The following is a 13125-nucleotide window of genomic DNA, read 5'->3' as shown; positions in this document are numbered from 1 at the left end:
CCTTGGGTTTCAGGCTAGGTTACATGATATGCCCTACAGTTCCATAATACTTTGTGTACATTCTGCCAGAGTGGATTTCACTTTTTAAAAAATTTTATTCCTTTCCCATCACACTGACCTATTGATGGAGAGGAAATATGTCTAATTCATCTTGGAAATGTCTAGAAATTGTCTCACAGTTGACCCTCAATAAATGTTGAATAAGGGAATGAATGGATATTTCTAACTCCTAAATAGGAGATACAATAAGCCTATGGGTTTATTCACAATGCAGATACATAGGCCCATATTTTATCTATTAAAACTGAACATCAGGGTGTGGGGCCTGTAATATGACTTTTATTAGCTGTCCAGGTGATTTAGATATACATTATATTTTGAGAAGAGTAAGTCAAGAAATTTCTAAGCCTTTCTCTGAGGAAGCTATTGTTTACTTAAGTATCAAGCTGCATAACTAAATGATAAATGTAATCCAAATTATTATGGGGTGCATGAATCACCAACACAACACTTATTTTTAAAATCCTTTAATGTTTTAAAGATTTATCCCATGGAGCTGTTTATTTCTTCAACCAGGGCAGAAGTGTGAAAGATTTCTTCACAGTTCTTCTAATTATACAATCACACCATCAACGATGTAAAATGAATCAATACTGCAATGCTGTTTCAGTACACAGCTTTTGGAAGAAATGCACTATGAAGCTAGGCTACATTGTCAATTTAAAACAAAACTGAGTCTAGAATGAAATGAAACAGAGCATCCCAAAATCAAACACAGAAATGTATTCTATTTTTCCCCTCCTGTTATCCCCAGAAAAGGACACTTATAAGAGCTTATAAGGGATCACTCAGTATCATTTTTAAGTTTACTCTTTTTAATAAGATGTTATCACACAACATTCTCCTTATTTCCATTAAAACCTATTTTAAAAATAAAACCTTGGGATTCTACATTTTTCATTCCATTTTTAGAAAAATGAGTGTAAATAGAAATTGGGTTAGAATGTTTCCTTAGCCTTACATGATCTTTCATTTTTGCAGCCCAACCTACATTTCCCTATGATCAATCAAGAACTGTGGAGGAATAATGCAAGAGTCTGCCAAGGTCAAAATACAAATTCTTCAAAAGAATTCAGGATAGATAGAACTTTGTTGAGAAATAACAGTGGAAACAGTGTCAGACTTTATTTTGGGGGGCTCCAAAATCACTGCAAATGGTGACTGCAGCCATGAAATTAAAAGAAGCTTACTCCTTGGAAGGAAAGTTATGACCAACCTAGACAGCATATTAAAAAGCAGAGATATTACTTTACCAACAAAGGTCCATCTAGTCAAGGCTATGGTTTTTCCAGCGGTCATGTATGGATGTGAGAGTTCTACTGTGAAGAAAGCTGAGCGCCAAAGAATTGATGCTTTTGAACTGTGGTGTTGGAGAAGACTCTTGAGAGTCCCTTGGACTGCAAGGAGGTCCAACCAGTCTATCCTAAAGGAAATCAGTCCTGGGTGTTCACTGGAAGGACTGATGCTGAAGCTGAAACTCCAATACTTTGGCCACCTGATGTGAAGAGTTGACTCATTGGAAAAGACCCTGATGCTGGGAGGGATTGGGGGCAAAACAAGAAGGGGACGACAGAGGATGAGATGGCTGGATGGCGTCACCGACTCTATGCACATGAGTTTGGGTGAACTTCGGGAGTTGGTGATGGACAGGGAGGCCTGGCGTACTGCGATTCGTGGGGTTGCAAAGAGTCAGACATGACTGAGTGACAGAACTGAACATTTATGAACTGATATAGTTCACTTATTTAATGGAAAGTCAGAGGATGTGGGTCACATGGGAAAGCTGTACCAAACTAGGTATGATCTTGTTTGTAATTTACCCACAAGTGACTTTTGAAAGGCAAGAAAGATTCCCACTGTAATTGGCTAGAATTTCAATAAAAAGGAAGACATTTCTACAACAATGATTACATCCTAATGAAAAGCCAAATATGTTAGCACATATGATATTCCTGGTGGATAGATGGGGAAACAGTGGAAACAGGCTCAGACTTTATTTTTTTGGGCTCCAAAATCACTGCAGATGGTGAGTACAGCCATGAAATTAAAAGACGCTTACTCCTTGGAAGAAAAGTTATGACCAACCTAGATAGCATATTCAAAAGCAGAGACATTACTTTGCCAACAAAGGTCTGTCTAGTCACGGCTATGGTTTTTCCTCTGGTCATGTATGGATGTGAGAGTTGGACTGTGAAGCAGGCTGAGCGCCGAAGAATTGATGCACTTGAACTGTGGTGTCGGAGAAGACTCTTGAGAGTCCCTTGGACTGCAAGGAGATCCAACCAGTCCATTCTGAAGGAGATCAGCCCTGGGATTTCTTTGGAAGGAATGATGCTAAAGGTGAAACTCCAATACTTTGGCCACCTCATGCGAAGAGTTGACTCATTGGAAAAGACTCTGATGCTGGGAAGGATTGGGGGCAGGAGGAGAAGGGGACGACTGAGGATGAGATGGCTGGATGGCATCACCAACTCGATGGACATGAGTTTGAGTGAGCTTTGGGAATTGATGATGGACAGGGAGTCCTGGCGTGCTGCGATTCATGGGGTCGCAAAGAGTAGGACACAACTGAGTGACTGAACTGAACTGATGATATTCCAAAGATAATTAACACTGCTGTTTCAATGGACTATTGTTTTGGGCTTTATTTGGAAAGGAAACTGTCTTGGTGCAATCATGCAAAATATTATTTGAACAAGGGATAAACCATTTTGCTAAAAGAGTAGGGAGGTAACAAACATGGAAAAATGGTATCTATGTTGGAATTTGTATTTCTTTTAAGTGCTGTCTATGTATCAGACAATGTCAGTGCTTTAGACCAGTACTTGATTTAACAGCTATACCATTCTGGTATGTATTATCATCATGAAAATTTACAGATGGTGAATCTAGGCATCACAAAATCAGTACTTGGCACAGAATGACTCCATAAGAATCCAAGTGAATCTAACTGAAGCACATCCTTTTTCCCCTACACCGTAGTTTACAGATCATGGATTTGCAGTCACTTTGACCTTCATGGTGTCTACCTTCTTGTCTCCAATGATCACCAATCTCTCCAACTGACTTGTTAATTATGCCTTCCATTCTCTTTCTTTCCCAATTCAGTATTTGGCAATTCTGTTGAACTGTACTTCAACTAGAAAAACTTAAAAATGGTAATTAATAGCAATGGGAGTCCTGAAATATATTTGCTTTTGTAAAAATGTTAAAAGATCATTTAACACCTCCAGAACACCTTATTATTAAATGTTTGGAGCGATCTTGAGTTGGCCTAACAGACATAACTTATACACAGCTTAAGGGTAAGTAAATCTCATTTTATCTTTTCTTTCATTTATTTATCTTATCAATATAATCATATAATTTAATACCAATGTCATAATCCAACAGTATAAAAACAGAAAAAAAGACTTTCTTCCTTCTGCCTCTGTACCTCCCTTTTTTTCTTTCCTTTTTCTTTCTTTCATTTTTGCTCTTTCTCAAAGAGTGAATGAATGTCCTCTGTGTTCTATACCCCATTTTAAGCAAGGACCTACCTCAGTAGCTAAGTCATGTCTAACTCTTTGTGACCCTATGGACTGTATCCTGCCAGGTTCCTCTGTCCAGCAATATCTCCCAGAGTCTCCTCAAATTCATCTCTATTGAGCTGGTGATGCATCACATCCTCAGGGAAGTCCTGTGGTGCAGCAGTAAAGCATCTGCCTGCAACGAAGGAGACATGGGTTCAATCCCTGGGTGGGGAAGATTTCCTGGAGAATGAAATGGCAACCCGCTCCAGTATTCTTGCCTGGGAAATGCCATGGACAGAGGAGCCTGGCAGGCTATGGTCCATGGAGTCACAAAAGAGTCAGATATGACTTAGTGACTACACATACACACACACACACACACACACACACATAGATAACAAGAGTCTACTCTATAGCACAGGGAATTACACTCAACATTTTGAAATAATATACGAGGAAAAAATTCTGAAAAAATGTATAAAATTGATTCATTGTGCTGTCCACCAGAAACTAACACAACATTGTAAATTCATCAATAAATATAAATATGTAAATAAACTTTTTTAAGTTTTATGCTTGAGGAAAAACTTCATACTGAGCAGCAGAGAAAGTCTGACTTTACAGTAAACTGGGCTACAGTTCATGGGGTCTCAAAGACTTGGACATGACTGAGTGGAGAAGGCAATGGTAACCCACTCCAGTACTCTTGCCCAGAAAATCCCATGGAGGGAGGAGCCTGGTAGGCTGCAGTCCATGGGGTCGCTAAGGGTCGGACACGACTGAGTGATTTCACTTTCACTTTTCACTTTCATGCACTGGAGAAGGAAATGGCAACCCACTCCAGTGTTCTTGCCTGGAGAATCCCAGGGATGAGAGAGAGTCAGACACGATTGAAGCAACTTAACAGCAGCAACAGCAACAACAGCAGCAGAGTGCCTAAACTGCAACAAGTAAGAACCTGGAGTAGTGAACAAAGTAAAGACCCAGGCTTTAAGCAACTTTCATTCTAGTGGAATTTTACTCATATAAAATTAGAAATAAATTTCTGTTTATATCTTTACTTTTAAATTTTATAGAATTTTTCAGAAGATCAATATGCAAAATGATATCTATGAGTACTCTTAATAATACTGTTGCTTATATTGAGATAAATTGAATGCTAGTCTCATGATTGAAGGAGTGTGATCTATCCTACCACCCCTATTTCCATAAGACATAGCATAGTTCATGTTTAACTTAACTGGCATTCCCTAACTATATCATGAACTTAGGAAATGTGTACCTGGGATTGAGCTTTTTAGGCAGTATCCACTATCTATGTGCTATATTCAAATTTATATTTACATTATTTAATAATTAACAAAATGTAAAATGTAGATCTGCAACTACATTTCAACTAATTAATAGCCACATCTTTCTAGGGTCTCTTCTATTTGACAATGCAGAGAATGTCATTACCATTGTTATAACCATTGGAAAGCACCACCACAGCATTCTACAACTAAAATTGACATCTATTGTTGGTCCAAATTGGTAATTTTCACTCATGTTAGAAGAAATATAATTTAGGCAACACTAGTTCATAAATCCTTTGAGAACAGGGAACAGATGTTAAATTTCATCAAATCAATTAAGATGATTACAGCTTTAAAAAAAATAAATTCTCTTAAACTTCAGTGTATCATGTATTTAATAAAGATACTTTTTCTAAAATGTTAGTCATTCTTGCATTTCAAGTACAAGTACAATTTGTTGGTGGCATTTCACAGTGCTGTGTGAAATCCTGAGATTTTTCTTAGGAATGTCCCCCCTATGCCTTACATTCAATATAGTAGTTTACTTTTGTATAGTATGTTAAGAGTTCATATCAAACCATTTTTAGCTTTCAAAATTAGTTTTAGGAAGATTTAATCTTTGTTAATGCTATGGGACATGCTACATACCTAAACAACCTATTCAAAAAATTTGGTCTGGTACCTATTTTAGCATTTTAAATGGTTAACTGATACAAATACATTTTCAAGTCAACTTTCATAATTTATACTTGCCTAGACAATTGCCTTCAGCTGGGTTTCCCAAGTGGCACTAATGGTAAAGAACCCGCCAGCCAATGCAGGTTAGACCAAGACTTGCTGGTTCGATCCCTGGGTCAGGAAGATCCCCTGGAGTAAGGGAATGGCAGTCTACTCCAGTATCCTTGCCTGGAGAATTGCAGGGACAGAGGAGCCTGGCAGGCTACAGTTTACAGGGTCACACAGAGTCAACGTGACTGAAACAGCTTAGCATGGCACAGCACTGAAAGACAACTGCCACATTTATTGAAAATTTCCTAGTGTATTAGAAGAAATTTTCCTTTTATCCTTTAAAAAGCTTCACTGAATTTAATGCTATTCTTATTCTTGATGTGTGACTTCAGCTGTGTCTTCTCTTTTTCTGAAATATCTTGCCTGAATTTGGATTTACTTACAAATTCTAATGTACTTCTAAGTTTAAGTAATTTTTAATTTAAAATGTTGATGACTTAAAAAAAACTTTTTGGAGCTGAGTGCTTATTATTTCATGTTGAATAAAATAAGCATTTTCACTGTGTGTTTTCCTCATATAATTCAGTTATTCAGTTACATTAATCATATTTCAAATACTCAGTAATTTGCATTTCTAGTGGCTACCACATCGAACAGTGAAGAGAACATTTCCATCATTGTGGAAAGCTCAAATTAGATGGTATTACCAACAATTTACTATTAAACTTTATGTCCATCGCTGCCCAAATTCTCTCAATCGCATCTCATAAATTTTTACATGCAATGTTCTTAAACAATATGAGTAGTTGGTTTGTGTAATTTGGAAATTATCTTTTTTCTGCAATCAAGAAAATTGTATTTTAAAGTTTAGGTAATTACTTTTTAATTATATTTAAATGTATATTATTGGAGAAGGAAATGGCAATCCACTCCAGTATTCTTGCCTTAAGAATCCTATGGACAGAGGAGTCCATGGAGTCACAAAGAGTCGGACACAACTGAGTGACTAACACACAATTTATAGTCTAGCGTTATGTTACTATGGTCAGAGAATGTGGTTAGTTAGCAACTTTGGGAAATTTTCTAAACTGTTCTCTCTAGCTTGGAATGAGATATTTTTTTTTTGTCGTTTGTTTTATAATTGTTGCATCAATATTTAAAACAATGCTCTATGAGCATGTAATCTCTGTTCACAGAGTAAAATGTTAAATATCTTACAGATACATATTTTTAAATTGTAGTAATATAGTAAACTTCCAGATTATCTCATTTAAAGGCTCTACTATTCTTTTTTTTTTTTTATTTTCCCTCAGGGTGCCTACAATTCTCTATAGCTACTTGCAAAAACATACTTTCTTTATTAAGAACTGACTCTTGGTCCCCTGAGGGATCCTCCAAGGATGGCGGAGAGACAGTGTGTACTCTACTCCCTACTAAATAAGTAGGCAATAGTAAACCATGGGCATTTAGAGGACTCATGACCCGAATATTTCCAACCATATGTACAATGTACAATCCACAATTTGAGAAAGGTTTTTACCTTCTACATTTTTCTTTTAAACTGCAAAGTTCTCTTTGAATTTTTAAGCCACTTTTATCTTAGTGGAAGGAGGCTATGTCATTTGAAAAGGGGTAAGAATTGCTGCTTTTGAACTGTGGTGTTGGAGAAGACTCTTAAGCATCCCTTGGACTGCAAGGAGATCCAACCAGTCCATTCTGAAGGAGATCAACCCTGGGATTTCTTTGGAAGGAATGATGCTAAACCTGAAAGTCCAGTACTTTGGCCACCTCATGAGAAGAGTTGACTCATTGGAAAAGACTCTGATGCTGGGAGGGATTGGGGGCAGGAGGAGAAGGGGACGACAGGGGATGAGATGGCTGGATGGCATCACCGACTCAATGGACGTGTTTGAGTGAACTCCAGGAGTTGGTGATGGACAGGGAGGCCTGGCATACTGCTATTCATGGGGTCACAAAGAGTCGGGGACATGACTGAGTGACTGAACTGAAGTTCCCAATAGCTATTATCTGTTTAAAAATTGAACACACTTTCCTGGACTGAGACTGTTTGACCATCTTTTTATAATGATATAGTAGGTAGTCCCACTAGGAAAGGGAAGGAAGTCTAAGATCCATTACAACTTTATTTACTCTGTTGCTTAATACAAGATTGTTGTTGTTGAGTTGCTATATCATGTCTCTTTTGTGACCCCATGGACTGTAGCCTGCCAGGCTCCTCTGTCCATAGAATTTCCAAGTAACACTGCTGGAGTGAGTTGCCATTTTCTTCCCCAGGGGATCTTCCTGACCCAGGAATCAAACCCATTGGCAGGTGGATTGTTAATCTATTTTATACATAGTCGTGTATATATGGGCTTTCCTGGTGGCTCAGATGGTAAGGAATCCACCTGCAATGGCTGGCAGGCTACAGTTCATGGTGGTCACAAAGAGTCAGACACAGCTGAGAGACTAACACTCACTTTGCACTTTCAGTGTTTGTATGCCTTCCCAATCTCCCAATCCATCCCACTACCAACCCTCTCCACCCTTGGTCTCCACACGTTTGTTCTCTCCATTTGTGTCTCTCTTTCGGCTTTGAAAATAACTTCAATGCTCCTGATTCTTTTAGCCTTTTCCCCCTCTTATTTCTCTTTTCCTTGAAGATTTTAGAAGTTACTTATATGCTTGTAGAATATCTGGCACAAAACTGGAGAAAGCTTCAACTCTCAAACAGGTATTCCTGTACCTGGTCCTAAATTTGTTTCTAACTGGCTATGGGTTGTATTTTTCCTCTTTGTATCTTAGTTGCATTGTTTGCAAAAAGGAAGGAAATACATGTATCTTAGAGTTGTGATAAACATGAGATCATTTATAGGAAAATATCTAACACCTAGTTCAACATTTTCATCCTCTTTGGTCATATTCGTCCATTGTTCTAACAGATTTTCAATGTCTAGAGAGAATATCACAGTACACAAGTCTCGTGAACCATCAACTGGTTTTAGTTCAGTTCAGGCAATATTTTTTCTACATACTTCTGTGGCAATAAAAAATGATATTTAAATGGAAGACTTTGGAAAAAAGCAGGACTGAATGTGGTTCAAATAAGTATATTATGATAAGCTTGTAATGAGACTGTTTTGGACTTTTGTTTACTACTTTCTCACTGTGAAAGAGAAAAAATAACTAGACTAGAACCTTAATTGAATTAAATTATTCTACTTCTAAAGGCTATTAGAAAGTTTTATGCTGACTTCACACTTGGCTCAATGGTCACAGTAATGAGAATTCCTCTGAAGAATAGAAAGACTCTCAATCTATGAGAAAATAAATATATTAAGTTTAGGAGATGTCACTGACTAATTTTCCATGAGAAGTTCCTATATTTTTAACTAGGAAAAATATCCTTGAAAATGTTTAAATTATTCACATGGATGACATAAAATATATTTTATATAAAGTTAATAAAAAATTATTAGATGAACAGCAATGTTTTCAGGTTCAGTTTTTTGAGATCTTTTCTTAAAAGGCAGGGCTTCCCTGGTGGCTCAGAAAGTAAAGCATCCTCCTGCAATGTGGAAGACCTGGGTTTGATCCCAGGATTGGGAAGATACCCTAGAGAAGGGATAGGCTACCCACTTCAGTATGCTGGCCTAGAGAATTTCATGGACAGAGGAGCCTGGCAGGCTACAGTCCAAGAGGTCGCAAAGAGTTGGACACAACTGAGCAACTTTCACTTAGCAGCATGGTTTACTGGTTAACTGCATTTATGCACAAGTCAGGCTTTATGGGTTGAATAATTGTTCCACCCTTTACTAGGATAAACATGAACCTCCTTGTGTCTCAGGGAGCTCATCTGTACAAATGGATAAGAAGAGAGCAAACACCAGAGATACTATCAAGGAGTTGATACAGCATCTCAGTTCAGTTCAGTTCAGTCACTCAGTCGTGTCCGACTCTTTGCGACCCCATGAATCGCAGCACGCCATGCCTCCCTGTCCATCACCAACTCCCGGAGTTCACTCAGACTCATGTCCATCGAGTCAGTGATGCATCCAGCCATCTCATCCTCGGTCGTCCCCTTCTCCTCCTGCCCTCAACTCCTCCCAGCATCAGAGTCTTTTCCAATGAGTCAACTCTTTGCATGAGGTGGCCAAAGTACTGGAGTTTCAGTTTCAGTGTCAGTCCTTCCAAAGAAATCCCAGGGCTAATCTCCTTGCAGTCCAAGGGACTCTCAAGAGTCTTCTCCAACACAACAGTTCAAAATCATCAATTCTTTGGCACTCAGCTTTCTTCACAGTCCAACTCTCACATCCATACATGACCACTGGAAAAACCATAGCCTTGACTAGACAGACCTTTGTTGGCAAAATAATGTCTCTGCTTTTAAATACTAGATACAGCATCTAGTAAGTGCTAAATAAAGTGGCTTTGGAAGTCAATGGCTGTGGAGAAGCAGTGTGCAGCACAGCAGAGGAAACACCACAGGCCTGGACCCAGGCAGCCACAGCCCAGGCTCTGATCTGGCTAGGAGCTTCCTACGTGATGGTGCGAGGCTGGCTTCATTTCTCTGGGACCTAACCTTCCAATCTGGAATTAGCTCTGAATTTCAAAATTCCATGAGCTATTGATTTTTAACACTAGGGGAATAAGCTGATTGAATCAAAATCTGACGTGTATTCAACATCTGTTCTTAGAATCCACAGTTAAAGAACTGAAATAAATGTGGAAAGTCATGGGGCTGTAACAGTCAGGATTATATTCAGAAGAACATATTAACAAATATATTATCTTCTGGCAGAGGCTGAAATCTATTGCCAGTTGCTGTGCTGTGCTTCTTCGCTCAGTGGTGTCCAACTCCTTGCAACCTCAAGGATGGCAGCCCATCAGGCTCCTCTGTCCATGGAGGACAGGCTGCTCTTGTCCATTCTCCAGGCAAGAATACTGGAGTGAATTGCCATTCCCTCCTCCAGGGGATTGAATATAGATTGATTCTAACTGGTTTCTAGGCTAGTAATCACTATGTTTATACACACACACACACACACACACACACACACACACATATATATATATACATTTACATACATACACACATATATAAATGTAGTTTGAGATATGCAAGGATAATTTTCTTAGCATGGTTATCTTTAGATATAAACAACTTTGAAGTTTATATAAAGTCTTTATATAAAGACAAACTAGAGTTTTGTTTTGTTGTTAAGGAGAGATGTCTTACTCTGATTTAAATTATATTGGGAGATGAAATCAATAAACTGATTATAGTAAACCAGCTACATTTTTCCAGGAAGCCTACTTAGGACTAATGTAAAGAAAAACACATTTAGCATAGATCTTTAAAAGACCAACTTTTTGTTCTTGCATATGTTTACATATGCTGTTTCCATTCTGCCACCAAATTGACAATTATGTGAGCCAGAAGAACCCATCTAATCTGCACTGTTACACTTCCCTTGCTCCTATTATATAATTATCTGGGAAGATGATGAAATACTGCTCACTACTAAGTGATTTATGTCTATACGGCCATTTATCATTAGAGGCAATTGTGGCTTGGTGTAGAGCCTGAAGTCCTAGTGTCTTTCTGTGTTAGCAGTGGATCTTGGCAATATAGGCTTTTTGTGTCCACCATCCTTTCATCCCACCTTTCTGGTATTTTCCATCTTAGCAAACGGAAATACCTGTCTAAGCACAAACTGAAAGTCTGCGTCATTCTTGACACTGCCCTCCTTTTCGCCATCTCTCGTACATTCAATCTAGCACTAAGTCTTTTATATTTTATCTTAAAATTTCTTGAACACTTCTATTTCCGTGTCTCTAACACGCCCACCTAACCCAACCTGGCACTGTTTGTCTTCTGTCCTACTTGTCATCTCTAAGTACTGTCTCTTCACTCGCACTTTTCCTGATCCAGTCTCCACTACTAAACGACTTCCTTTGTTCTTAGGCTAAGGCACAATAACCTCCACATGACTGATTGCTTCTAATAGAGGATTGTCTCTCCATCATTTTTGCTTCCATATACACATCCTCAGAAAAGTCTTCCCATTTGGTTGCCTCCCTGAATAGTATTTATTCATATACTCATTTATGTAGATATTTCATTAAGGTCTAGCTCTCTGTTACTATGCAAATTCCCTGAGAGCCCCCATTTGTGCCTGCCGTCACAAGCCCTTTTTTTTTTTTTCCTGTTCAGCCATCATCTGTCCAAAACACAGTTTGGAGCACAATTGGTACTGAATATATTTTGAATGAATAAATGGATAAATGAAGGAATGATTGCCAATGTTATAAACAGCTTTCTGGCTCATGACTCAGCTTTTGACTAAGATACCTTTTACGAACTAATTTAGGGGGAAAAACAAGAGAATCAATTGGACACATCTAAATAACCTGTATAAAATATTTCATGTCATCAGGTTATTTTTGTTTTGGTGCTTCCATGTGTCAATGTTAATTAAGTGATTAGGGTACTTTTCATCATTTAAATTTATTTCTTATCATCCTAATGTAGGCCAAATTTCCTCAGAAGTTGTGAGCTTTAGCTTAAAACTCCCTTTAGGCTATAAGGATGCAATTATACTGTATATTATGAAGTGTTAAATAATCATATACAATTTTTATTTAGACACTGCTTTTCTTCCAGCCTTCTTATACTAAAGTTTCTTTATTTTTCTTATTTTTTTCAACTGCAAGCTCACATTAAGGGAGCCAAATAATAAATTTCCACTAGATACTTCACATATGTTCCTCACACAATATTCCTCAAAAACAAACTTGAAAGTAGGCGTCTATTCTTTGGAGGCAGCACCCTAACAGATTGTTAGTCAAACCAGAAGCTTTCTTTTCTCTCATTCCTCTCCCATCATCCTCATTTCTCTTCTTCCTTCTTCTTCTCTCTCCCTTTTGGCTTTGCTTCCCCACCTCCTCCCAACCTGTTCTCAGAGCATCTCCTCATTCCATCTCCATACTTTTGCTAGTCTACTCTCCTTCCCTCAACCTGCTCAGTACACACAGACATGTCTCGCTTAGCTGCAAATGTAGATAACTTATTCTTCCCATCGTTTTTCTCAGTCACATTGCACACTTGGTCTGTTTTCCCTGGTTTCCTTACACATAGTTTTCGACCTCGCACTTCTTATCACATGTGCCACATACAGATTTAGTCCTGCTCTCTCACTTACTAGCTATGTGACTTTGGGTTCTGTGCCTCTGGGACTTTATAGTAGTTTTCTCTACTAGAAATCAGACATTATAATGGTATTCAGAAACAAGGGCTCTGAACTAACACAATTTAAGGGATACCGCTTAAAAAGTGATACTACAAAATTGAGAGTAAAAATTGGTGCAAGGTTGTTACTAATTGAGAATATGAGAAGAAACCAAATTAAAGTTCAGCTTATTATAACCTGATTCAGACCATAAAATCACAAAAAATGAGGATATAGGGGGCAGTCCTAAGATGGCAGAGGAATAGGACGGGGAGACCACTTTCTCCCCAACAAATT

Source organism: Ovis canadensis, chromosome 3 (genome assembly GCF_042477335.2).
Source record: "Ovis canadensis isolate MfBH-ARS-UI-01 breed Bighorn chromosome 3, ARS-UI_OviCan_v2, whole genome shotgun sequence".
NCBI lineage: Eukaryota > Metazoa > Chordata > Mammalia > Artiodactyla > Bovidae > Ovis > Ovis canadensis.
This window is presented reverse-complemented; position numbering follows the sequence as displayed.